This window comes from Equus caballus, chromosome X, assembly GCF_041296265.1.
Source record: "Equus caballus isolate H_3958 breed thoroughbred chromosome X, TB-T2T, whole genome shotgun sequence".
Taxonomy (NCBI): Eukaryota; Metazoa; Chordata; class Mammalia; order Perissodactyla; family Equidae; genus Equus; species Equus caballus.
In genome coordinates this window covers 23,811,413-23,838,428 of record NC_091715.1, presented here as the reverse complement: position 1 = coordinate 23,838,428, position 27,016 = coordinate 23,811,413, and the positions used below count along the sequence as shown (strand labels likewise).

At 35.7% G+C, this 27,016-nt stretch overlaps 1 protein-coding gene across 1 annotated transcript in view; it reads right to left on the bottom strand.

Moving 5' to 3' along the window:
* IL1RAPL1 (interleukin 1 receptor accessory protein like 1) overlaps window positions 1-27,016 on the bottom strand; it is a 1,275,105-nt gene that overhangs the window by 201,770 nt on the left and 1,046,319 nt on the right. The gene's annotated exons all lie outside the window — the stretch shown is intronic.

Here is a 27,016-nt window from a genome sequence, read left to right as displayed (position 1 = left end):
ATTACCCAAATGGGTATTAAACATGTAATTAAAAATGCATGATTATTATTACTTTGTATTCAAGTTTACTGTTGGTGTACTGAATATTTTAATAACTTCTTTCCCACAAATAGCACACAGACTGTTATTGCGAACAAATTCATTTTAATTAGTCATGTTATAAATTACACCAGTGGCAATGCCCCGGCGGCCTAGCAGCTGGGAGAATACAGCCTCTACAGTCACATGTAAATAATCGGGGATGACAATTAAGGAGCCATTGATAAAAAAAACATGGAATCGCTACCATTAACTTCACACCTAAAAGCATTTGAAGCCAAGGAAGAAAACTCTTCTTTCACTTGCCCGTTTTATTCCACTTGAGAACAAAGAATACAATGAGCGTACCACATAACCCATTGCGTGAAACAAAGAAAACATGAAGGATGATTTTTTTTTTCCCACTTTGCTGTCACTTGAATGAGTGGGGACTCCTTTATTGTAATAGTAATTTTAATTAGCTTCCAGTTGATACTGGCCATGAGCTTTTCAGCAGCAGCTCTTGTCCTAGTTTAGTATCTCATTCTGCAGCAGACCCGTGAGCTGAACTGACTTAGCTGGGGAGAGAAAATCTACTTACTGATGGCAGAAAGACCATACAACAGACGCCTTCATGGTGACAGGCCTCTGAGTGATATATACATGTGTGCTTCTACCACAGCGTCCACCCAGAGCAGGGGCTTCCCTTCCAACACACAGTTGTGGGTTTTTTTCTATTCTAATACTACAGCTAAATGTGGAATACACCGTGTGACTTGGATAGATGAAACGCATCTTTTTAACCCAAAGTTAGTAAAGAAAAAACCAAAAAACAAAAATGTGTCTCTGGTGCTTCCAACCTCCCCTTCTTTGTGTCCTCCAGCTCTAACTCATTCTGAAGATTGGTAAACTCTCTGCCTTATTGCTCTCCCTGTAGACTGATCATTAAAAAGGACCCTTGATGGGGCTGGCCCCGTGGCCGAGTGGTTAAGTTCGCGCGCTCCGCAGCAGGCGGCCCAGTGTTTCGTTAGTTCGAATCCTGGGCACGGACATGGCACTGCTCATCAAACCACGCTGAGGCAGCGTCCCACATGCCACAACTAGGAGAACCCACAACGAAGAATACACAACTATGTACCGGGGGGCTTTGGGGAGAAAAAGGAAAAAATAAAATCTTTTAAAAAAAAAAAAAAACGGACCCTTGATATCAACAATTCAAATTAAGTTAAGAAAGGTGGCATCTCATTAGAATCATTTGAATTTTACAACCTGTACCTTACTGCAAGCTGAGAAGTCTGTCTCCTAGGCAAAGGAAGGCAGACAATAGCCAGTAAGGGACCTTCTTCCTTAAAACCACTTGAGTGCCCATTACTCAGAGGCAAAGATAAAGCAATCCCCCGCAGATCCAATTCTCTCTTATAGATACATCCATATCTTATCCTCTCCAAATATAGAAATGCAAGCAACACTTGAAGATGTTAAGCCCTTTTAAAAGTAACCTTTGTGTTTTATGCCTGTGGTGCGTTGTATGCGGCACAAGTTTCTCTCCAAAGTTTGTGTCAATGAAAATCCCTGAAACTTCAATTGTGAAAAGAATCATGCAAAGAATTTTTGAATACTAGCAAAGTTTAAATTTTAATTTGTTTATTCCCTTTGCTCATGTATTCACTAAGGATGCATGTTAAGAAATTTATGTATTTCCTTTGAGAATTAATGCTACTACATACAGTAGTGAACTTACCATTTTTAATATTTCTCCATTTTCATTCCAATATTTGTATCACTTTTATAGTTTACAGTATTGTATACTATTATTGTGAAGAAATAAAATTGGTGGCTTCTTTGTAACTGCTCTCATTTTACAAAATCAGAAATTATCCTGATACCGTGTCCTGAGACAGATATAAATGTAGCACAAATTGAGTGTTTGGTTCATTGTCTGGGCCGAATAGACTGAAAACTTATACTTATTACTCTGTCCTTTTAGTCCTCATATCAATAGATAGAAGTCAAAAGTCATAGGTGGCAATTAAAATTTGAGTGTCAATTCAAAATCCATTTAATATTATAATCATTAAAAATCATATGAATTTCTTATATATATTTATCACTGTTATTATGAGTGTTTTTATTTTGATGACACTAGACTTTTCCTGAGCTCACAGTCATCTTTTATTATAAAAATGTAAATACTAGTACAGTTAGTTTCTAATTTTCTGCCTCTATTTCAATAATGAGAAAATGACAGAAAAGATAGATTTTTCAATAAAAATAAAATTTACAGTACTATAATCCTTAAAACAATATTTAGATCTTTTATTTGCATAATTCACAATGTTGTGCAAAACATATTTGAGACTAATATAATATTCTTCAACGCCAAAAGAAGGTAAGAGGGACATTTGAAACCACCACACAAAAGCTAGAAGAACAAAGATCACCGACCTCTCTAAATAATTTATTTTACTAAAATGTTCTCTCATATTACCATGATAGACCGATTTAATCAGTTCAGAGAAAAGAGGGTTTTGCTTTAAAAAAAATCTTTTTCTCATCACTTTAGGGTTTGGTCTTGAAGCTCTGAGCAATGACATACAGGTTATTTTTCTTAGTGAGACACACTCCCTTGTGACAGTTTTTGACAAACAACATCAGGATAACTAGGTGTGCGGGAGTGACACTGAGGGATAATAATGTGTTCAGTGTAGCCTTCTGAGCAATTACCTGATCCCAATTAAATTGTCCTGGCACTGAATATCCAAAAAGGCAGGTCAGAAATTGACCTTCATTGTCCATCTTTATCTGGAAGAGAAACCCCTGCTCACTCCGTTTCGTAATTACCATCAAAGCAAAATTCATATCAGTTGCTAAGCTTCATACATGCTTCAATTTCCTAGACAGTGGGAAAACCAGACAAAGCTCTTCCTCTGTTCTGTTTACCACTATATTACAATATAATAAAATAACAAGTGCACGATAATTTCCCAAACCCAAGTCACCTATGTCTTTATCGATTTCTCTCTCGTTCCCTTTGAGGCTCATTTCTTTCATTTTCAATGACATGTCTTCAAATATGCTTCTTAAATAGTATTTGTCTTTTGTGCAGATGAATCATCTCACTAGTTTGGCTTCTAAAGAATTCTTTTACTCAATTTCAAGGAGTAATTTCTCAAAAGAGATACATTTCATGGAAATGTTTTTGATAAGTTTTTTTCCGTTTATAAAATACCAAACTATTTGTCCTAGAAGACAGCTACCGACAATAGAATGAGACCTTAGTTTGCTTCAAGGAGCAGGGTTAGCATTTATAATATCACGGGAGTCTGGTTTCTCTTTTGTACCTCACTGCATGCTGACTTGCATTTAAATGTATGCCTAAATTCTAAGTAATTGTTTTGACCACTTGAAAAGTCATTTTTTCAAAGCTCTGAGAGATTTGAGCAGATTTAGTCAATTTCAATTTGTTCCTCTAATTAATTATATATTTAGATTGCTCATGGATTTGCCATCAACAGTGTATTTTCTAATCAAGTGGAAGAAAAACAGAAAACAAGTGTTCGTGAAAGCAATTTCTTTTGTGTTCAAATGTTATAGACAGGGAGATGCTATTATTTTCTCAAGACTGGGTTCAGTGCCCAAAAAACTTTCCAAGTGAAATTGCTTGAGACCTACATTTGAGGATGCATTACTGTAATTTTTTGAAATAATTATAATACAAATAAATCTAGGTTGTTATATATTGTGTTTACTACTGAACTATAAGATTAACAATAAGGGAACAGTGAGAAAATTACACATATGAAATTAAATACATAAAATTGACAACTGGAGAGACAATAGTAACTAATTTTTGGCTGAGAATGGGTGGGATGGGTGGGGGGACTTAGGGGGTTCCAGGCGATGTTCTAAGGGTTTCGTGTGCATTAATCATTCAATCCTCACAATAAAACCTTTCTTTGGCACTATTAGCATGCCTGTTTCACAAATGAGAAGTAAATGGAGCACAAATAGGTTAAATTATTTACCCAGAGTTACTCAGCTAACAAGTGGCTGCTTTGGCTTTCAAACTGGGCAGCCTGGTTCTACAGCTGGGTTTTTGATCAATATACAATAGTGCTGATAATTACTTCTTTTACATTCAATAAAAATGCAGCCAAATCAAGCCTGGCCTTACACACAGACGCTTGCCTACATGATGTGATTTGGGGAATGCTGGCAAGGAGCTTGTCTCCCAAATTGTTTTCTTTATCTTTTGCCTGAAATTCTACCCTTAGAGATTTTTTTTTTTTTAGGGAGGGAGGACTGGGATTAGGGAATATTACTTAATAAAAACATTCTCTGATATTGTTTAATGGGCACAGAGTTTCAGTTTGGGGAGTTGAAACAGTTCTGACAATGAATGGTGGTGATGGTTGCACAACACTGTAAATGAAGTTAATGCCACTGAACTGTACGTACACTTTCAAATGGTAAAATTTGTGTTATGCATATTTTACCACAAAAAAGACTCTGATTTCAGATTCTGAATTCTAATTCTAGATTCATAACTTATTAGCAATGTATATATAAGCAACTTAGTCTCTCTAAGTTTCAGTGTTCTCTTCCGCAAAGTGAGGAGAATAAAGAACCTACATGCTAGGGTGGTTGCGAGGACTAAATAAAGAATCCATGTATAGTTTACCGCAATGCCTGTGGTGATTGGTTTACAAACGTCGTTTTTACTCTCATCCTTAAATGCAGTGCCTAGAACTGTATTTGGCACATAGTAAGTGCTTCTGTGGAATGAATGATTGAATAATTCATTATGTATTTTTTTATATATAATTTTACCTTAGTACGATCATAACACCTTGATATACACACCCCCACCCCCTCGACAAATGAAATGGCAATATGAGGAGACTCCTGAATGGGGTGGGATCTTAGAATGCCAATCTGTCTAATTCCTCCTTACCTAGCACTGGCCAGGTGCCCAGTATTCCTCAAAATCTAAACATGGAAGAATTTAAATCTGTGTTTCCACAATTTCAGTGAAATCCCCTCGAGAGCTTGTTAAAATTGTAGATTCCAGAATCCACCCACAGCTATTCTGATTAGGTGGGGCCCAGTTTCTATATTTTTAAGAGTCACAGGTGGGTTTAATGGAGTTCACCGACAGACTATTAAAAAAATTAAGTTTTTCTTTGAAATAAGTTTAGAGTCAAATTCAGTTGTAAGAGATAATACAGAGGAATTCCATTCCATTCCATGTGCCTAGTTTCCCTCAGTAGCATAGTTGTAAAACCATAGTACAACATAACCAGGATATTGACATTGACACAATTCATCAATGTTAAGCAGAATGCATCTTGACAACTGATCTAACAGTCACTGATGCCCTGGCTGCACATTAGAATCACCTGGAAAGCTTTATAAAAAAATATCCAGGTCCCAGATCCAGACCAATTAATTCAGAATCACTGAGGGTGAGGGTGAGACCCGCCCTGGTGATTCTAATGTGCAAGCTAGGTAAGAGCTGCTGTTGTATCGTGACACTCAGTGCCTTCCTTGCTAGTTTCAGAGAAACAAGGCTCAAAAGCTGAAACTCACCCAAAGTACTAACAGTGAAGACAGTCCATAAAGTCTTGGTTTTAGAAATTTGTGCTTTACCCATTTTCAAGATTTGGCAGTGCGGCTAACTGGAAATCTAGAAACAGAGGCATTTAAGCTGTTATAGTGGTAAAAGAACTGGTCATTACCCTGGGGGAAATGATAGATTTCCAAGCAAACACTATATAAAGATCATTGTGCTCAATACAAAGGGTCTAGCAATAATTTTGGCATAGCCTCTTTTGTAATTATATATCAATTATTTTACTGCTGGGTAGAAAAATAACCCTTTTTGAAAATATTTAAATGTGATAATCAAAAACCTATTCCTTATCCCTTTTATATTTTAGGGAAGTAAGCTTTTCTATTCATTGTGCTACATATATTTCAAGCTGTGTGCCTAATATGGTATCTAGCATTTGCAATCAAGAAAATCAAGACCTATGGTTAATAAAATATTACTCCTACCATAATTTGTAGTAACTATATTGTTTTTCAAGTAGAAACTACTGCAAGTGTTTTTTTCCTCCCTTTTAGTATTTTGAAATATACCTACCATACATTACACAATGAGTAAATATGGTGGCAGTGCTGGTCTAATTAGATAAACCTAGTGACTTCCAAGAAAAAGAAATATGGTGCAATACAAGGCAGCTATGTAAGCCATTTGAGATGTGTTCTATCAATAATAACCATTTCAAAAAGACAATATTATCATTAACTGCAAAGGGCAATATTAAATCTATGAAATGTCATAACTATTTTTTCAGGTTATATGTCAAATATTAAAATCCTTGATAGCTTAAAACACCTTACAACAACGACATATATAACCATGAAATTGCAGCACTGATTAAAACGATAATGACAACAATTATACCTCTAGCGTCTGAAGGTAATATGAAGCGAGTTAGGTGGTTTTCTGAAATGCCACATCCTCAAAATAAGTTACGACCCATTGAAGCCTAATTAACTCTTCATGACATTAGTGTCCAATGTAATTATATTTCTCTACTGTCCTTTAGTTTATCTTTGGTCTCCAGGGTTTAGTTGTTAAAATAACTCAAAGATGGACACTTTGTGCCTATTAACCCCAGAGTACATTTCCATGGCGCAGGTAATTCTCAGGCTGTTTAACCTTTGCATTAGCACCAGAGGAAAACACTGTTGGTTTGCTCTCTCAGTAAGTAACAGTAACTACTTCAGAACAATGTGACACACAGTTTTTTCTTTCTATACTGAAAATAGCAACTATTTCACACTTGTGCAAATGAATGATAGATTTGTATTTCCATTTTGTTTCCTTCTTTCCTTTCTTCCTTCCTTCCCTTTCCTTCCTTTCCTTTTTCTATTTCTCTTGCCATATTTTGTAATATAATTTTCATATTTTCCTTATAATTTCTTAAATTGGAAGACAGGAAAGTCTCTGGCCAGTATCAACCTTAAACAACTTTCACTAATTTGGAAATGCCTTAAAAACACAAGTAATCCCGCCAGAAAAAAAAGAATGAAACAGTGTTAAAGTTAAATTTAGCTCTTCAGCAATTCCTTGATCCTTGGAGGGAAAGCCTAGTTGATGAAAGGCTAGATATTTGAAAAAGAGATAGGCAAAGAAAAGAAATAATACATGTTCCACTGTTTGGGGTTGCCAGTTCCACTGCTTCCTCCATTTGTTTTATTAATTAGAATGATTGCATTTTTTCTCACTCCCTTCTGCTGCCTTCCACGGTTTCACATGTTAAGACAAGAAAAAGCTCGTTATTTCTGACCCTATTCCTCCTCCTAATATAAGAAAAAAAATTAAATAGGAAAGTTTCATCATTAAAGAAACATTTTTTCAGAAGCTCTAACTTTACCTGTAAATATTTGTATTGAACAATTTGTCCATTTGATATGCTATACTATTTAAAAATTATGAATGTATTTTTTGCATATATTTTTCTAATTTACTCTCTATTTTAATAACTGATGTAGTTAGGAAGAAATCTCTATTCATTAGTTTTATTACTGTAGTAATTTAAACATTTGAAAGACTGGCTAAAAATCAACTGACTTTTTGTTTAAGATTATTTTTCTAAAACATGTATCACTTGAATCACATAATATGGAAAAATTACTTGATACTTCTCTTTAGGATTTGGTATATACTGTCACAGCAGCCAACCAAATGTTGTTTAGCCCTTGGACCATCTGCCCTCTTGATATGACTTGCATGATTGGAAATCGAATAGAAAAAATTGGATGAAGAAACAGAATGGAAAAAAATAGCTCTCAGATCTCTTAGTACTTCCCACCAATATGTGAACCACTTAACAAAGATTTGGTTGAGATTTCTAAAAAGAGTAATTTTATTGCCATGGCTGGAGAGGGTTAGAGTCAAAATGATCCCGTAGTTTAAACTTCACCAGCTGTGCAGCTGCGTCTTTTAACATTTTGCTCCTAGCTTGAAAAATATATTATTTTATTTTGGTTATATATTAGCTTCCTGGGGCTGCTGTCACAAAGTACCACAAACTGGGTGGTTGAGAATAACAGAAATGTATTGTCTCAGAGTTCTGGAGGCTAGAAGTCCAAAAAGCAAGGCATTGGCAGTGCCATGCTCCCTCCGAAACCTGTAGGAGAATCCTTCTTTGCCTCTTCCTAGTTTCTGGTGTTTCACCAGCAATCTTTGGCATTCCTTGGCTTACACATGCACAATTCCAATCTCTGCCTCCATTAACACATGGCATTCTGTGTGTGTGTGTGTGTGTGTGTGTGTGTGTGTCTCTTCTTTTTTTATAATGACAGTTGTCATAGTAGATTTGGGGCCAACCTACTCCGGTATAACCTCATCTTAACTACTTACGTCTGCACTGACCCTATTTCTAAGTATGATTACATTCTGAGGTACTGGGGGTTAGGATTTCAACATATCTTTTTAGAAGAAACAATTTAGCCCATAACAGGTTACAAAAGTGATATATACTTATGTAACATAATTCAAACAACACAAAAGTCTGCAAAATAACAAATGAAGGTAATGTCCGCCTTCCTCCAATCCCTGGAAATAATCATTTAAAATTCTAATGTGTACACTTCCAAATTTTTCTTATATGAACTAAGTATATATATATATATTTTTTTTTTAACAAAAAGTAGTTAAGTCTCTACATATTTTCCTCCAAGTTGCTTTTTTCACTTAATTACATGCTATGGACATCTTTCCATGTTAGTACAGTAGGAAAATAATAATGATTGATATTCACTGAGAGTCCAATATATGACAGATTTCTTTTAACTGCTTTCCATGAATCATTTTCCTTAATATTTACAGCAGTCCTATGATGTAGGTCTGATTACTATCGCCATTTTACAGACCAGCAAGGCAAGGCACAGAGAAGTTAAGTAACTTGCCTGAGGCCACACAGATAATAAGTGGCGGAGTTGGGATGCCATCCAATAGGCTGATGCTAAAGCCTATGATCTTAACCACTACAGGATATTAACCACATGGCATTTCATTTTATAGTAGTCTCTCATTTGAAGGAACTTAAAAATAATAGAGATAGACAAATCTGTCACTTTGTGATGTCACTCACAGAAGATTCCCTTTTGCATCCTAACTAAAGTGAATGCAATGCTCAGATGTTAGATAATTTGATGTTAAGATGGGGATACTATGTTTGCAGATAATGTCATATACTTAATATTTGTAGTTTCATTTATTTTTAAACATTTATTATTTTACATTTAATGAGCATTTTTTTGGACTGACAACCTACAAGATATTGGAAAAATAAATTACAATTCTACTCTCAAAGTACTCTTGGAAGAAAAAGCTATGTGAACAAATAATTGAAAACTAATGATGGGGTACAGTGAGAGTGAAAAGAAGGGAGTAATAAACTTTGGGGTGGGTTGGTCAGGGAAATCTTCCCTGGGAAACTGATGTCTCATAAGTGAGATGAGTCTTGAAAATTTTGCACAAGTGTTGTCAGGTGGATGGGGGTGGGGGAAACTGGGGTTGGAGGATGTGGTAGGCAGCTTCTAACACAGCTCCCAATAATCCCAGCTCCTGGTATTTGTATCTTTGTGTAATATCCTCCCCTCCAGTGTGGGATGAACCTAGTGACTTACTGCTACCCAATAGAATATGGCAAAGATGATGGGATGTCACTTCTATGATTAGGTTACACAAGACTGTAACTCTCTCCATTGTTGACTTTGATGAAACAGCTGCCATATTTGTGAAGGAGCTGCCTGTGAATAGGCCTATGAGGCAAGGAACTGAGGAAGGTCTCTAGGCAACAGCCTGTTAGAATTTGAACCCTGAGTAATTAAATTCTGTTATAACCACTGAGTGAGCTTGGAAGTAAATCCTTCCCCAGTTGAGCCTTCAGCTGAGACTGTAGTCCTTATTGACACTTTGATTGCAGCTTCTAAGACACCCTGAAGCAGAGGACCCAGGTAGGCCTCAGCTGGATTCCTAACCTACAGAAATTGTGAGATAAAAAATGTGTACTTTTTAAGCCACTAAGTTTCTGGTCATTTGTTATGCAGCAATAGATAACTAGTACAGTAGGTTTCATAAGCAGAGGGAACTGTGTAAAACACACTCAACACACAGAGAGAAATGGGTGTGAAGCATCTTGCTATGCCTTGATACTATAGTAGAGTTATTGAAATTTAGACTGCAAAGATGTCCAAGCTAAGGATTGAGCCTGGAGAGGTAGATCAAGATCTAACCATGAAGGGTACTTATACCATGCTAATGAGCTTGGACTTCAGTCAGTGTGGTATTCTTGAAGGCTGGAAATAACATAATTAGTTCAGTGTTTTAGAAAACACACTCTGGAAGCCAGGATTAGAGATGTGTAAGAATGCAGACAGGGAGACTTTTGGAACAGTGATGGTGGACAGCTGATGGGACCACAAACCTGAGCAGCGGGGACAGAAGACCTAGAATAGAGTTGAGCAGTATTTAAGAGGTTGACTTACCAAGTTTTAATGGATGGGAATGTGAGCGAGGACAAAATGGTCTAGGATGATTCCTGGGAATTTTGCCATATGACTGCATGAATTTTGGAGCCACATATCAGGAAAAACCACTTGGGTGGAAGATAATGAGATCAGTTTATCCAGGTTGAATTTGACTTAGCAGCAGGAAATGTCTCACGGTCTGTTGATGTACGGGCCTGGAGGTCAAGAAAGAACTCTTGCCTGGAGGATAGATGGGGAAACACACACGAAGGCATAAAAGTTTCCAGGGGCAGTAAGTAAAATGAAAAGAGAAGAGAATACAAGACAAATCACAAGAATCAACAACATTTAACAGAGGAACAGAATACAAACGATCAGCCAGGGAGACTGAAAGTAATAGAGAAAAAGTTGAAGAACCAACAGAGTGTGAGAGGCAGGTAAGAAAACATTTCAAGAGGACAGTGGTCAACAGTGTCAAATGCTTTTGAGAAGCCTACAAGTGATGCGAACTACTTCAGTCAGAGTTTAGCTACCTTCTTGTATGTTTCTTTAAAGGTGCACAATTATTTCAGCATTTTGAGAAATTCTAATGCCTTAGGATTGTGATAAAAGTGGTCATTTTAAATGATTCTTCCCTCTACCCCTGGTCACAGATATTATTATTAAGCATTGGTTCTGGTACCAATCATTGGGCCTAGAATAAATAACATCATTCCATGCTGGGAAATGGCCTTATTCTTCTGATCGCTTGACAAGTTTTTAATCAGCATTGCACCATGCAGAGCCGGAAATAATAATTTAATTTACATGCAGTCTATAAGTGACACTAGCTAACAAATAGTTCTCAGTGGGAGAGAAATATGGTGGGCCTTTCGGTTGCTAAATATTATAGCTTGTCACACAAAAGGCTGTCCTTTGTAGAAACAATACTACAAAAGTTGATTTTATTAAATTACATCTCAAACCAGTTATTTGAATAGAAAGGCAAGTCATTGAGATGGATTAAGGTCATTAAATGTTGGGCGGGTGTATGACTCTATCAGCTTTCCATGTCTCTGTAGGGCATGCCAATTATTTTCAGATGACATAAACTCAAGTACCTGTTTATTAGGAGTGATGACAAAGAATGAAATGAGTGCCTCTGAGAAACACCTGCCTGAATGAGGTATTAACAGTGTCAAAATTATTCTATATGTTTTCGACTGATAATTAAAATAACTTTCATGATTCCCAATTTTACTTACCAGTTATTTTTAATTGTCCAGAACATTTTAGGCAGATTAAGTCAATTTACCTGGAAGTACCTGATTTTCAGTTAACTGACCATCTATTCAACTATGTCACAAAGCACACATTTTAATTTTAGATACTATATCCCTCTATAGGGTCTCATTTTATGAATCCCCAACCTTACAGGCACTAGATCAACGAAACTAAGGGAAAATATACTGTACTCATTGATAGTTTTGATTGTATACCTTAACTGATCTGTTTGAGATCACTGGGTAAAACTAATTGCTTAATTTTCAGCTCTTTTCTTAGAAACAGATAAAAGATAGCATCACTGACCCACATTTAGAGGGATTAACTTTATTAACTGCCTTCTGTATTTCTAAAACAATTGATGGAGAAATTGCAATTAATGTAAAACACCTGGAGATGTAAAACAAACTCTAAAGTGTGAAAGAACCAGAAAGCTAAGGTTAGTCAGGGAAAGGTTGATTAAACATTCAAAAGAAACACAAATGTCTATCCCCTTTCCTTCAAGTATCCCCAAAGGAATGAGCCCCAGAGAATGAGAATCTTACCTAATTAGAGAAGCAGATTTGATACCTTTTCTCAGTTAACCTTCTAATTGTAGCAAATCTTCATATCCCAATACTTTTGAAATCTAATTCCAATAATGCTTATATACAATAAAAGCATACAAAATATTTTAGATCTATGGTACAAGTTTACATACATACATGTAGATTGACATTTTCCATATTTTTGAATTTACACTATCAAAGATAAAATCACTTAGAAAGTTTAATCTTTATTTCAAAATATGTATTACTTTTATTATTTTAAAATATATTTTCATCCTCAGATATTATGGTAGGTTTCATTTTAGAGGGTGAATACCCTACTATATATTGGAGCAAATTTATCCTTAATTTTTTTCCAAATTGTTTTTGCAAGAACATCAGAAATTCAGTAATGATAACCATCTATTTATTTTGATGAGTGCATGATAATTTATTTAATGTTTATCTCCACTGTAGACAGTATTTTATGAGGCATTGTGTCTAATTTGTTTATCTCTGTATGAACAGTTTGTGACCACATAGCAGGTTTTTCATTAACATTTTTTGAAATATTAACTAGAATTTAGATTCTCACTTGTCCTGGTATAATCCATATATTTATGTTCTATTTCTTTAAAAAACACAGAAATATATATATAAAACTATGATTTTTAGAATGAAGCGAGGGCTTGACTTTGTATATAGCAATAAGCAGAAACCAGAGTTGAGGAGTTTGATTACTTTACTCCTCAATGTGTAGCTTTCAACAAACACTGGATTTCTGCTGATTCATAGTTTGAGAACTGAATCTAAGCATACCTATGATGCTTAGTGATGTAGTCTGGACAGCTTTGCACATCCTTTTTTCCACTGAGTTACATGAGATGGATGGCATGCACATATGCTTCAATTTCGTGGCCATAACTAGATAAGCTAGCCTGTGGCTCTAATTCCATCCTGCTTCCTCATGAAAAATGACACATCAGCCTGAAAGTGTCTTAGGGTAATGTAATTATAGGAACTAATTTAAACAGATTCTATTTGGTTAAAAATAAATTAAATAGTTCATATAAATAAACTTCAATTGCTTGCAACAAATTATAAATATCACATATCATTACAGATATAGATGTATCAATACCTAATGAAAGACAATTGACCTAGTAAAATATGAGTCAGTCTTTTAATAGTTCAAAAAATGTATCCTTTATGAGGCTTACAACCTTTTATCTCTTAGTGTGACCACTGATAATTATTTGTAATGACTAAAAAATGATAATGTGAGTATTTTTTCTCAAAATTGTACTATAGAAATCCATATTTTAATTTAACGCATAAAATTCAAGCATCTTTTGAGAAGCAACCTATTATTATTACTACTTATCCTCAATTATTTGTTTCCTAAACATTTGGATACAAAACCATGGACTTGCTTTCTGGGAAAAAAAAGTGGGAAACAGGACAGGGGATACAAATATGAAACACCTTATCTCTAATCAATTGACCATCTGCTTCTCAAAGTGTTATATTCTTAGGTTACCCAGCTTTTCCTAAAACAGAAACATGGAGAAGAAGTTTTTCATCTTGGATAGAAAGCAGCTACAAGTTTTATAAGAATAAAAAGAATTTTGAAAGGAAACTGACACATAAAGGAGGCTTTTTGTTGTTTCTTGCACTTCCCTAGAGAAAGGAATGCTCCAAACAGAATGAGAGGTTGGATAATTGAGGTGCCACAAGGAAAGAATGGAGTGATTGCTTCTTCTTAGAAGATTCTGGGTGTGCTCATGAAAAGATGTAGTTACCTAAAAACTAAGCAAAGCCACCGGTGAAGGGCAGAAACTGCAGAGCCCAAGACTCTAAAGTCAAGAAAAGGTACTGTTCTACAGGATAGCAGGGAATAAGGATGAAGACGGAAGCCCAATGGCTTTGGAGACAGGAAGATTTCACATACTACCATATGGATTATAAGGGAATTAGCTGGAGCACTACTCATAATGAGCTTCCAAGAGACTGGGACATTAGAGAGTCTCAGCCACCATATGCAATTTTAAAACTTAATACTAGCTGATGGTGTTTCCTGTCCACCACAACACTTTCCAACACTGTACTGGATGCTTTTAACAAAGAACTGGCTATCTGGAAACTGCATAAAGTTTCAAGCCAAGTGATCTCTTCCAACTGAGATTTTGATGTTGGTGGTGGTTGTGGTGTCTTGTATTTTTGATTTGTTTGTTTTCTTTCTCATGGGCATTTCCAACACAAAAGGTTACACACAGTATATATGATTTGAAGGCTTCAGTAGAACATTTTAATTTTAAAAAGTATTGAAATTTTTAACATAAAACTTATTTAAGTAATACCTCATTTCAAAGAGAGTTCATATAAGTTATGTGAAAGGAATATATTTAGACCATTCATTATTCAAGAAGCTTAAGAATATTTAGGGTAAAATGTTTTCTTTTGTCTATATAATGTGGTTGATGGCTTTAATCCCATATTGCCCTTTAAAAATGGTGACAAAAGTTACAGCCTATACTTTTCATTGACAGCTTAAATTGTATTTTGACCTGGCTAGAAAGTCATTATAATCTTCAGAGTGAGTATAACAATTTCCCCTAAGGGACTCCACAGAATAAGGCCCAAATCCTTCTTCATGGCCTATCAGGCCACTCCCAGTCAGGGTTCCTTCTGCCTTTACAGTCTCATTCCCCGGCTGGCTCCCCTATGCCCTCAAATCAAGCAACTCAGACTTTTGGGCAATTTCCCACCTCTGTCTCACCTCTTTCATTTCTTCCCGATTTTTTCTCACTGCATTGCCTTTGCTTAAAATTCTCTTCTTTCTATAATTGACAAAGTCATCATTATACTTTGGCTTTTGACCCAAATATGAACTTGTCTGAATATTTCCCAGATGACTCCAAAGGAAAACAGAGAGGCAGTATGGTCTGGGGGTCAAGATCATTGGCTTTGGAGTCACATTTCCTGTGGCTTCCTAAGTTCACACTTCCTGAGCCACACTTCCTGAGAATGTCCTGAGTTCAAATCCTACCCCCACTGCCTATTAGCTCCATGACTTTGGGTAAGATGCATTATCAATTAGAGTCTAAAAATATGGAGATATAATATTCATTCCTTCTTACTTCTGTCAGTGCATGTGAAGCACTTAAAAGAGAATGTGACCCATGGTAATTACTCAGTTAATATTAGCTGTTATATTTATTACTCCCCAAAGAAAAATTAATGGCATCATCAACTGTTCCAATGTACTAATTGCATAGTTCTACTATTGCACATTTTATTGGATTATAGTTGGATATGTTCATGTCTGGCCCTCTTGCTGGACTTAAACTTTACTGTATGTTCCCAAAAAGTTTTTGGTGCCTGGAATATATCTGGTGACCAAATGTGTTTATTGAGCGATCTGTTCATTATGCTAGTTGCCATGGAAAATATCTTTTTAAGAAAAATAAAGGAAAAGGACATCTTCATGAAGGTTGCTAGTATGCTGCTGCTCAACAAATACTCTGGAACATGCTTGATATTATGAGCAGTGAAACTAATGGCATCTAGTGCTCCACATCCTATTACAGCTGTTTCCGGCTTTAGAAGGGTCCCAAGAGTGCATGGCAGTAATGCAATTGGGGAGGGAGCAGAGACAAGGATTATCAAACTTTAGTAATTATGTGTTGATATGTTAAATTGTAAAATCTGACATTAAAATATTCATGGAGTCTCTTAGGATTGGGAGAAAAAAACAAGCTCCATAGCACTAAAGTCTGAAATAGTACTAATTTCTTTTGTAAGGTGTCACATTTGCCAGTGAAGTCAAATAGGGAGATGAACGCTTACAATAAGATAACTAGACACATTTACTCTTTAAATGCCTTCTCTATCATACAAAATGGCTTGAGAATTAATTTAATATTTTTTCTTAAAGCCACTATTTCCACTTTTTAAAATTAGAAATGATTAAGAAATTATTTGGAAAACTAAAGGGTTCCTATATTTTTATCTATTCATTTCTAATTCCTAAAAGATAACCTAAACCCCATGGGAAAAGATTGCTTACTAAAAATCTTCTTACACAGGATTTGTGTTGAAATGAAGTCATTTCACAATGACTGTATTGTTACTTTGTAGAATCTTCCTAATGAGTTGCACAAGGGAGATAATTGACATACAGCTCAGTGTGTTCAATAAGAACCCCCTAGATAAATAAATAAATATTCATTATTTACATCTTCATGGACAAGCCAAGGGAATAATGATACTTTAAATTTTATTGGCATAGTATTTGGAAATTACTGTTAATTGGTATGAAGCATTATTGATATATGAAACATTTGCATTCACCATAGCAATAAATTTATAATATGTGCTCCATGTCTAATTAGGCTGTCCCTGATCCAAAAATCCACAGTGGAGTAAGAGTAAAATGTCCCTGATCATCCAAGTAGCCCAGTCACCAGAGCAGGAAGCTGTTTGAGTTCCTTCATCCCTTCTCAACTCTGGAACAGCCACATAATTAAGGCCAACATTATGTGCTTAATTATCCAGTAGCTTCCATCCTGAATTTCACTTCAGCTCTTGTGTATGGAGTCTAATCGTATAGCTATCTCAACAGTTATTTATTGAGGGCCTATGTGCCATGCAATGTTATGGCGCTTTGGGTATATCAGTGAACAAAACCAACCTAATGACTTATTGCCGTTTACTTTAAAAAGTAGAGTTTCATGATTAATAAATAATAAGCTTTCTCCTGCACTCTCTGCTATCAGATGTTTCACAGAGGCATTCAATATATTATCAAATATCATATGAAACCTCAAAGAAGCTAAAAACATTTTTTGGTAATACTTAACTTCTTTTCTTTACAAGTTTTGGATTCTTTTACAGAAACTTGCTCCACATGTGCACACAGAGAAAAATTCTTTTTATTGCAAAGAAATGATGACTCACCACAGAAAATTACTCATTAAATTATGCTTATTATCAAATTTCTAAGTTCTTTTCTTATAATAAAATTATTTCCCTAAATGATATGTTTTGCTAATGTATTAATATTTCGAAGTTCCCTCTGCACTGAGCAAAAATTCCTTAAAAATGTATTACTATAATTCCTTAGAAAATTATTAGAATTTGAAGAATAGAAGCATTTTAACAGTATGCTATTTGGAAGTTTACATACTGCTAGTAAGTTCTACAAGTGCTCAAATATGCTACCATTGTTTTTTTCACCTGGGGAACTCACATTATAAAAAGAGGAAAAGTAAATCAAAAAGCATAAATTTGTCCTTTGATATTGTGCTGATTTGATATAGACTAATAGACTGGGAATGCTGATGTCCAAAAAATAATGTGTATCTTAATAATGATAGTGTGTTAATAGGAAGAAATCACGAAGAATATGGTAGTTTTACTCCCTGAGAACTAAAGTCACCTGATGGTGATCAAAATCCATATTGATATGGTGGAGAGCATAGACCTTGGCTTTATGCATACATTTTAAATGGAGTGTATACTCCTGATCAACAGTCAACTTTTACGTATAGCCCTGTAGTGAAGACTGAAGCTGCTTAAAAAGCAGAGAAGAGTCATTTTTGCCCTTGCTACTCATTCTCACAGAGGCACGGTTGTCCAACTAATAACATCTTGCTCTCAGGTGTCACACACGCAATCCTCTTTATGACAATGATTTTCAGAGAATGAGATGACTCTGAGGGAATGGAACTTGGAGGAATTCATTTATTCTTAGCATTTTTGTTGTTTAACGATAGCACCCTATATATCATGAGGAGTTTTGTTCAGCCGAGAATGCATCACTAAATACTTATCGTATGCTGTTAGGATTTGTAAAAGGAAGAGGATTCAAGACCATTATCTGTTTAGTCTCCTTCATATAAATGGGGGCGTCATGATGTTCTCATCTTTACATTAAAGAAACAGAATGAGTTCTCACAGTAATGCTAATGTGATGATTTCTGGCTGCCTTTTCTTCCCAGGGATATCCCTAACAACTTCTGATTTATATTTTTACAGGCATCTTGATTTTTGGTCAATAATTTCAAGTTGCATTTTACCTATATTCTTCTGCAGCTGTTTGCAACTCAGTGACCACTGTTGTCCTCGTTTTCAATTTATTTCTACCATAAATTATTTCATTCAAGGAATACTGTCAGATTTCAGAATTAAAGAAAAATGAGTCATTTTTAATCACTGTGCAGCAAAAATAGATCACTGTGAATGTGCTGAGGTAAAGCCGCTTTTATTTATTATATAATTGGAATTACTTACATGATTAAGCTGTGCTGAGTTTAAGAAATCTGCATTGGCTAATTCAATCAGCCTGGACAGAAATGGTGAAAAACTAAACAGCAAATCACACATATACCTTTTCTAGCTCCTTAGTTCAACATGATTTCATAGTGATAATTACATAGGAAATATGAATCAAGGGATGTTTTCTAAATTCTGTAGTTAAAACAAAGAAGATAATTAAGGTGTTTGCTCTCAGTGTGGACTAGGTGTAAAACTAATTGTAAATGATGACAGAGGCTTAGAAGTATAGAGAGCGAGTAATGGCATAGATTTATAATTTAAGATACAAGTTTCACATCCATTCACAGCTGACATTGGTAGGTTTTTTTCTTTCTAGAATGGGCACAAGTTATTTAAAAGGTTTTCAGACTCTTTGTATCAGACTTAACAACACTGTCACAAGGGAAAAAAGAAACAACGGCAATCAAACAAAACATCAGCCTGAGTTTGCTCCAGAAAACACAAGGAGTGCTATTGCTTCCTCAAGCTAATACCCATACATTTTTTCTAATTAATGGAAGGTTATGATCCAGTTCAGCTTATTGCAAACAAACTCAATTGTTGGAAAAATCAATAACGCTGAACAGAAAAAAGTACTAAGGAAGTGATGGGGCTGTTTGACGAGAGAATGTATGGAATGTCTCTGCTGGCAATGTTCATTCATTCATGCATTTGCAGTAATGAGAAAAGCTCTACTACCTTCCAGAAAAAGAACTTAAACACTGGCTCCATCCTCCTCAGCACCCTATTTGTATGTGTATGTTTGTTGGCAATCTGTTCCAGTGGAAAATTAATGCTTACCTAATATAATAGCACAAAAATCAAGCTGGGTATTGTAAACAAAGTTTAAAACAGAAAGAGAGATCATCTCCTCAATGGCTTTTTCTAAAGAAAATTACATTAGAAGCCAGCAGCATTAAATTTGCCTATAGTCTAAATAATATGGATTAAGAAGACTTTAATTGTGAAGTTCTCAGTGGACATAATAATTGCAGTACTCTTCTATGACCCCCCCACAATACATATGTGTGTCTATATATATGTGTACATGTACATATATGTACAAAATATACATGCACTCTTTATAATGTGTACGGGGTCACAGAAGAGTACTTATATATAATAATTACATAATATATATAATTTTAAACTAAGATACATGTTTTTATGTTAATATAATATAAATGCATATTATATTAATATAGAATATGTAAGTAGTTTTATCTTAAATATTGTTATAGTACATACATATTATTTATATGTCATATGTATATTTATAAAGTGCCATTTTTCCACACTTTCAGGTGAAAGGATAAAATTCAGAGAGGTTAGTTGCTTTGGTCAAGTTCACACAGCTAGGAAAAGGCAGGACTGGAACTGGAACCTAAATCTGAGGTTCTCTAAGACCTCGGGTCTTCCTCCACGCCACAACCACTTTTCCTGTCAAAACCAGAAAAAAAATAGGAAAGATGCAGGTTTATTTTATATATTGGTAACCCAGACTGAATATTCATATTTGAAGTGTGAGGACAATGTTTACTGTTACTAATCATCAATAAACTTAAAATCTTGGGTTTTTTGTTAAGATGACTTCTGGTTTAATACTCAATCAAACTATCTGTTTCATTGTTTCAATGCATGATTTTGATTTTTTCCATTCTGCTTTCTTTTATGGAAAGCTGTTGCAACAAACTTAGCCATTGTAAGACGTGTTCTGATAATTAAGGGTTCTTTGGAGTAATCAGTCTTTTTGTCATCACACATCTTATAACACAGAAGAGCTGGCAAATCAGTTTTAGAAGTGCAAACTACGGCCACAGCCATGTTTTTCTTCAGCCCCAAAGAGAACCTAACTTTCACCTTAGCTCCATTTACACCATAGTTTGGCCACCAATTCTATTAGCTAATATGTTCTTTGAGAGTCTAGAAGTAAATGACTTGAAAAGAAATTCAGTACTTATTCACCTATATTCCTGTTTCATTTTTTCTAGTCATTACAAATTCATTTACCTGAGTTTTCATTATAATTTAGGTTTAAGAAACATCAGATACAACTGTCAGAGGCACCATTTCTTCTTAGCACACACATGCTTTTCCTCTTCCCCAAATAATGTTTACAGTTCTCGTATGAGGCTATTTTTCCTACCAGCTTCCTAATAATGTGCAAGCACCAGGGTATGAACACAGGAATATGTTTTGTCTAGCAGTCTCTCTGGGACAGATAAAATGATTTCAGAATAATAGAAGTGCAGTTTTGTGAGATGGCTGAAATGTAACAACATTGTGCTAATTAAAAGATTGTATGTGGTCAGCAAAGAGACATGGAGTTTTTCTCCTTGGACCTACAACTGCAGACAGTCCCAAAGATGTAAGAAGCTTCCAGAATTAGTCTCAGTTAAGAATCCTTCATTTGCAAGATTCGTATGTCAGACCCTAGGTCTCTGCTTTACTTTTATAAAACCTGAAGGAAAAAAAAAACTATTGAAATAAATTTACCACTCATTGCTTAAAATGATGGGCATAAGGCCAGCTGTGTGCTCAAGCAGTCTGCTGGCTGGACTGACAGCTAGTTGGATCTCTCCTGAATTTCCAAATTAAAACTTTTAAAATAATTGTTGACCCGAACATAAATGAAAGGATCACTTATGGCAAAACATGCAATTTTAATTTTAATTTTGGAAAACTACACAGATCCTCAAAGAATAATCAAAGTGATTTAAATGAATTGTTTGAGATTGTCAAATTTTATAAATTAAAACTGATTTATAATCTATACCTTCTTATTTCAAGCAAAGGCTGATTCAATAGCAATATAACAGATATAACAAGGCTAATGTTTAGAATATTTCTCTTCTTCTTTCTTTAGACTATTTCAGTATATTTCTTTCCCTCAAAAGAAATATGGAAATACTTGTGATAGATGGTTGACTTGTCATTATTCATCACTGACAAGAGAAAATTTGGTGCTCTCAGGGTACAAGTCACAAGCAAAGAACCAGAACAGAAATGAGAATAGCATGTGGGTGAGGAGTTTGGCTCAGCTCCCACCATTTGGGGAAGCAATGTAGATGTTGGAGTGATGTTTTGAATTTTAAGAAAGAACTTTTGAATGGTGGCCTATCTGGGTTTAATTTTAGAAGAAATGCATGTTTTTGAGGAGGTGAGGGGTATATGCAAAACGTTGATTTAGAGAGATCAACCCTGGAGTAGTTTGGAAAGCAGATAGAAGGAGGAGAAAGAGGGGAAGGGAGACTGGGAAAGGCACCATGGTGTAGTCCAGCAAGGTAACAAGGGTGGCAGTGGAAATGGATAGGCCATTACAAGCTCAGAATAATTTACAGGACGGAGGACACGAGAGAAGAAGGGAAAAAAGTGTATAGCATGACGGGAGTTCAAGCCTGAGTAACTAAGAGAATGATTGGATTGGTGATTGAAATAAGGAAGTTCTGAAAGGACTTTAACTTTGGGGTAAAGATAATGAGTTTGATTTTAGACAAGTTGAATTGAAGGGCCAGTGGGACATCCAGTTAGATATGTCTACTAGGAGACTAGAGATGAAGAATTAAAGTTCTGGACAGTTATCTGAGTCATGGAATCTGATTTAAGAGTACATTTATACAGGTGAAAGATTAAATTCTGAGATGATATCAGATCTCCAAAGGAGAAAGTACTTACTATATCACATTGGACTTTTAACATGTGATGTGAACTGGGACAAGGGGCATGATTTGATGCATGGTGAATGTAAACTGACTAAAAATATTTTGCTCTGGAATTAATATTTACAGCTAGCTCAGAGCAAGGTGCTCTAAATTTGCAACTTGTCATTTCTTAATCCCAGGGATACAAGGATAGTTGGCACTTTATGTACCCATGACCACAGAGCTATGAGAAGATTTTTTTCATTGAGGTAAAATTCGTATATAACATTATATGTTTCAGGTGTACAACATTATAATTCCATATTTGTATACAATACAAAGTGATCTCACCAGAGAAGATGTTTTAAAACCAAGCAGAGCTGTGTTATTTTAACAATTAAATATTCAAATAAATACAATCCACATATTTATTGCAACTTGTGAGTAATCGCATTTAAAGAAGTACGACATTGCACAAGTGTTTCCATGGCGACTGCTGGTTAAAAGAAAGAAAGTCAAGACTTCGGCAGAAAGAATCAATCTTAAGGATTGTCGTAGTCAAAGAGGAAAATATATATTTTTTTATGGAGGTAAAATTGGTATATACCATTATATAAGTTTCAGGTGTACAACATTATAATTTGACAACTGTATACACTACAAAGTGATCACCACCAAAAGTCTAGTTATCATTGATCACCATACAACTGACTCCCAAAGGGGGAAAATATTTAAGGAAAAAATACTGAAGAAACAATATATAAGGAAAACATGTTTTCTCAAAAATGATTATCAAAAATTTTTGACCATTTTCAGTTATAGATGATAATAAAATTGAGAGACGTGCCAACATACTAAATGTATGATCTGTCTGTTATCCATTATTTGGACAGAATTAATAGTAACATTATCGACCTAACAATCCATTCAGAGGGATAGCATAATGTAGAAGAAGTGAAAAGGAATTTGAAGCCAGATGTGGGATTGAGACTGGCACTTTACTATGTGCACTCCAGCACATCAATTAACCTCTAAGAAATTTCTTTCCCTGGTCTATGAAGTGAGGAAATACTACCTAATTGGATTTCTCTGATCTTTGAGGATGAAACAGGGAAGAACCTCATCAATGTTCAGGTCGGCTGTTATCATTCTTATTAGATTATCTGACCAAGTACTTTGCTCCATGGTGCAATCCAAAACATGACTAAAGCAAGTACTAATGTGACACCTCCCGGAGGAAAGACCTGCAGGAACGTCTGTTGGGGCGTCTTACCAGGAAAGAAGAGTTTATCTTTCTGTCCCTGCACATAAAATGCGCAACTCTTCACGTGAGCCCTGTTCAAACTTCCATGATTCTCTGCATTGGGAGTGAGAGCTGGAGGAAAGTATTAATGGTAATAAAGTGACACGGAATTACAAGAATGGCTCATAGGGCCATTCTGCCCCAGAATCTTTTAGAATTATCTCAGGCTTTCCTGATGGCTTTAATCAGGCATTATGGGGCTTTTCCATGCTCCAGTGAGCACCACAGAAGCTGCTGCTATGGGCAGGTTGCTAGTCCTGGGTCAGTGAATCTATTTAATGCAGATAAAAATCTTGCCTGGGAAGGTGAGCTTGGGGCAGGAGAAAAGAAAAAGGTTTTCTCTCCTCTGTGATCTGGAATTGATTCTCAAAGCAGCTGGAAGAATGAAAAACATTAAACAAATGAGGAGGGCATCAGAGAGCTTGCCTGGAAGTGCTAAAATGAACAGAAAATGGATAATATTCACTTTGAAATTTAAATCTCTTAGCTTCTGTGATCTTAAAGATAACATTCTGAAGGATGCTTCTGTATTATGTTGGAACAGAAGTTATGAAAATCTCCTAACCCATAAAATAATCAATCTTCATAGGATGAAGCACTTTGAGGCTGAAATTCTCTAGTCATTTCCTATAAAATTCATATTATTACATATTTCTTAAAACGTCAATAAAAGAATAGCTGAATGTAATATTCCTGTATCCAGAAAGGTGACTCACTGATTATTAGATGGACTCATTGTATCCTAGCTGCCCCTAAGTTGCCAATTAAATCTACTTTGTATAAAGTTTGATTATTCGATATTTTAATGTGGAAATGAATATACTTCTGAGATGTTTCATGGCTCTGAGTCATAGAAAAAGATTGATTTTGCTGTAACCTTTGCAGCAGTTCATTTTCTAAGCATTGAAAACAAAGTGGAAATTTAAAATTTTAAGGATCTCATTGTGACTTTGGTGGCTTATTTATCAAATATGTCATGGACTTGATTGTAGGATGAAAGTACTACACAAAGGTCAATATAAGATTTAGGTTCCTAGCAATGCCCAATCTGGATGAACCCACCACCTAGTGTAGTGTGTCCTGGGACCTACAGTGGGGCTCCCTCATTCACCCTCTTTTGATGACCTTTTAAGCTTTCTTCCATGTCGAACCCTTTCTTTGGCGTTCACTGCCTCCCTCCAAAAGCTCTGTTGTCTGCAGCAGTCTACAAACAATTTGATCATGTGCCCTTACCCATAAAACAAATGTGAATACATAGCCTTAGAATATGTGTGCATGTTTATTTACAAAGTAAAAACATAGAATATTGTCCTAATATATTACAAACATTATAAAATATGTACTAAATGGAAATTTAAACAGAACTAAAGATGAAATAAGTATTAATGCAAATGATTTTATTTTTATTGTATCATTGATAGTACAAAAAATATGTTTCTGCTCAAAATTGAATGTATCAGATATGATCAGCTTGGGGACTTTTTGCGACTGATGAAGAGAGTACTAGAGGTTGGAGAAATGTCATTTCTTCCATTTGCTTAGTATTTACCTGTGCTCGTCTTACTAGTATTATCTTCATACATAGTCTCTTGCAGGAATCTTTAAACATTTCCCTATTTTTGAACCACTTGTCCATCTTGTGAGGGTTAATTTACTTAAAACTAGATAATATAACAATCAATCCACTTGGCAGTTTCATGAGTATTGCAATTACTCATACTAAGGTGATAGCATATGAGTGAGGGTACCTCAGTCAACCTCTCTGCAGGGTGGACTCCCACTCTTTCTAAAACAAATGCTTTAATTCACGTGTGAGATATGTGAATGGCGGAAGTAGAAACCAAATGCTCATGACGCTGTCAATCTGTATTTTAAATATTAGTAAGGCTTAAGTTCTTATTTAAAATAGAGATATGGATATAGAAATGCTTGCATTGTCTTCCCACACTCCAATGGGTTATATTGAGTAGTCTTGGGGATGCATACCCTCCACCTTAGAATCAATTTTTCATAGACACAGTGTCAACTGTCAATGTTCTCATAGGTTTCCTTTTTCCTTGTGACCTAGCTGATCACAATGGTTTCTCTGGACTTTCAGCACAGTTGCCAAACACCTACCAATTTGACCTTAAGGCCAGAATTAGCCCTACACTGTCTGCTATATCTTTGTAGTCTTATACTGTTTCTTTTTCCTTTTTTAAAGACAGCAATCTGGACTGATAGCCATTTCTCGGCAGTCTTTGCTTCTAGGAACTAATTTTCCATTGGATGCAAATATGTAACTGACAGTGGTTCCAACAGTTACCCAAAAAATGCCCCTAAAATGAAGACATCCTGGTGGAACTTTTATAAATGAGACCTCTGATTAGGTTCTTAAGCTTCAAGAAACAAAGATCTCAAGCCTGGTGCCCCTCACACACTCTACCTCTGGCAGGTTAGAATGGCAGCAGCCTCTTAGCCTCCTAAAATGCTACTGCCTACTCCCACTCCAGACAGAATGAGTGAAGGACTCCAATTGAAGAAATTCACAAATGAAGAGGAGAGAAGTGGCCCCTTCATTGAGATCAGTCCCTTTGAGTAGAAGGTGAGGCTTCCAGAAAGATGCTGTGTTAGGTAGAATAATGGTCCGTCAAAGTTGTCCACATCCTGATCTGTGGAACCTATGAATATATTATGTCACATGGCAACGAGGGTTTAAGGTAGCAGATGGAACTGAGATTGCGAATCAGCTGACCTTCAAATAGGGAGATGATCCTAGACTATCTGAGTGCGCTCAATGTAAATATAAGGGTCCTTATAAGTGGAAGGAGGCAGGAGAGTCAGTAGGAGAGGGGTACTGCATGAGAAAGACTCAACTGGCCATTGTGGGCTTTGAAGATAGGGGTCATGAGCCAAGGAATGTAAGCTGCTTCTAGAAGCTGACAACAGCAAGGAAACCAATTCCCCCTAGACCTACAGAAAGGAATGCAGCCACGTCAATACTTTGATTTTAGCCTAGGCAGATCTATTCTAGACTTCTGACTTTCAGAACCGTAAAATATAAATTGGTATTGTTTCAAATCACTAAATTTGTGGTAATTGTTACAGTAGCAATAGAAAATGAATACAGATGCCTTTGAAAAAAAATATTCCCTTTAGAAGAATGATTTCCTCTAAAGTAAGGGATGTGAAGCAAGAAGAGAAAACAAGGATGCAGCCTAAAGGAGGGTCCTTGTGAAAGGTTTAAGATAGGAGCTTTCCCCTAGGAATCTGGGGGACAAAAAGGTCACATTTATCACACAACCTTAGGTTTCCTCTTCTTACATTATAATCTCTACCCTGCCCTCTAGTTTTTGATGGTGCTCAAACCAGGGAAGAAGGAAAATAAAAAGGAGAGGTGGTTTGCCCCGATCTGCCTG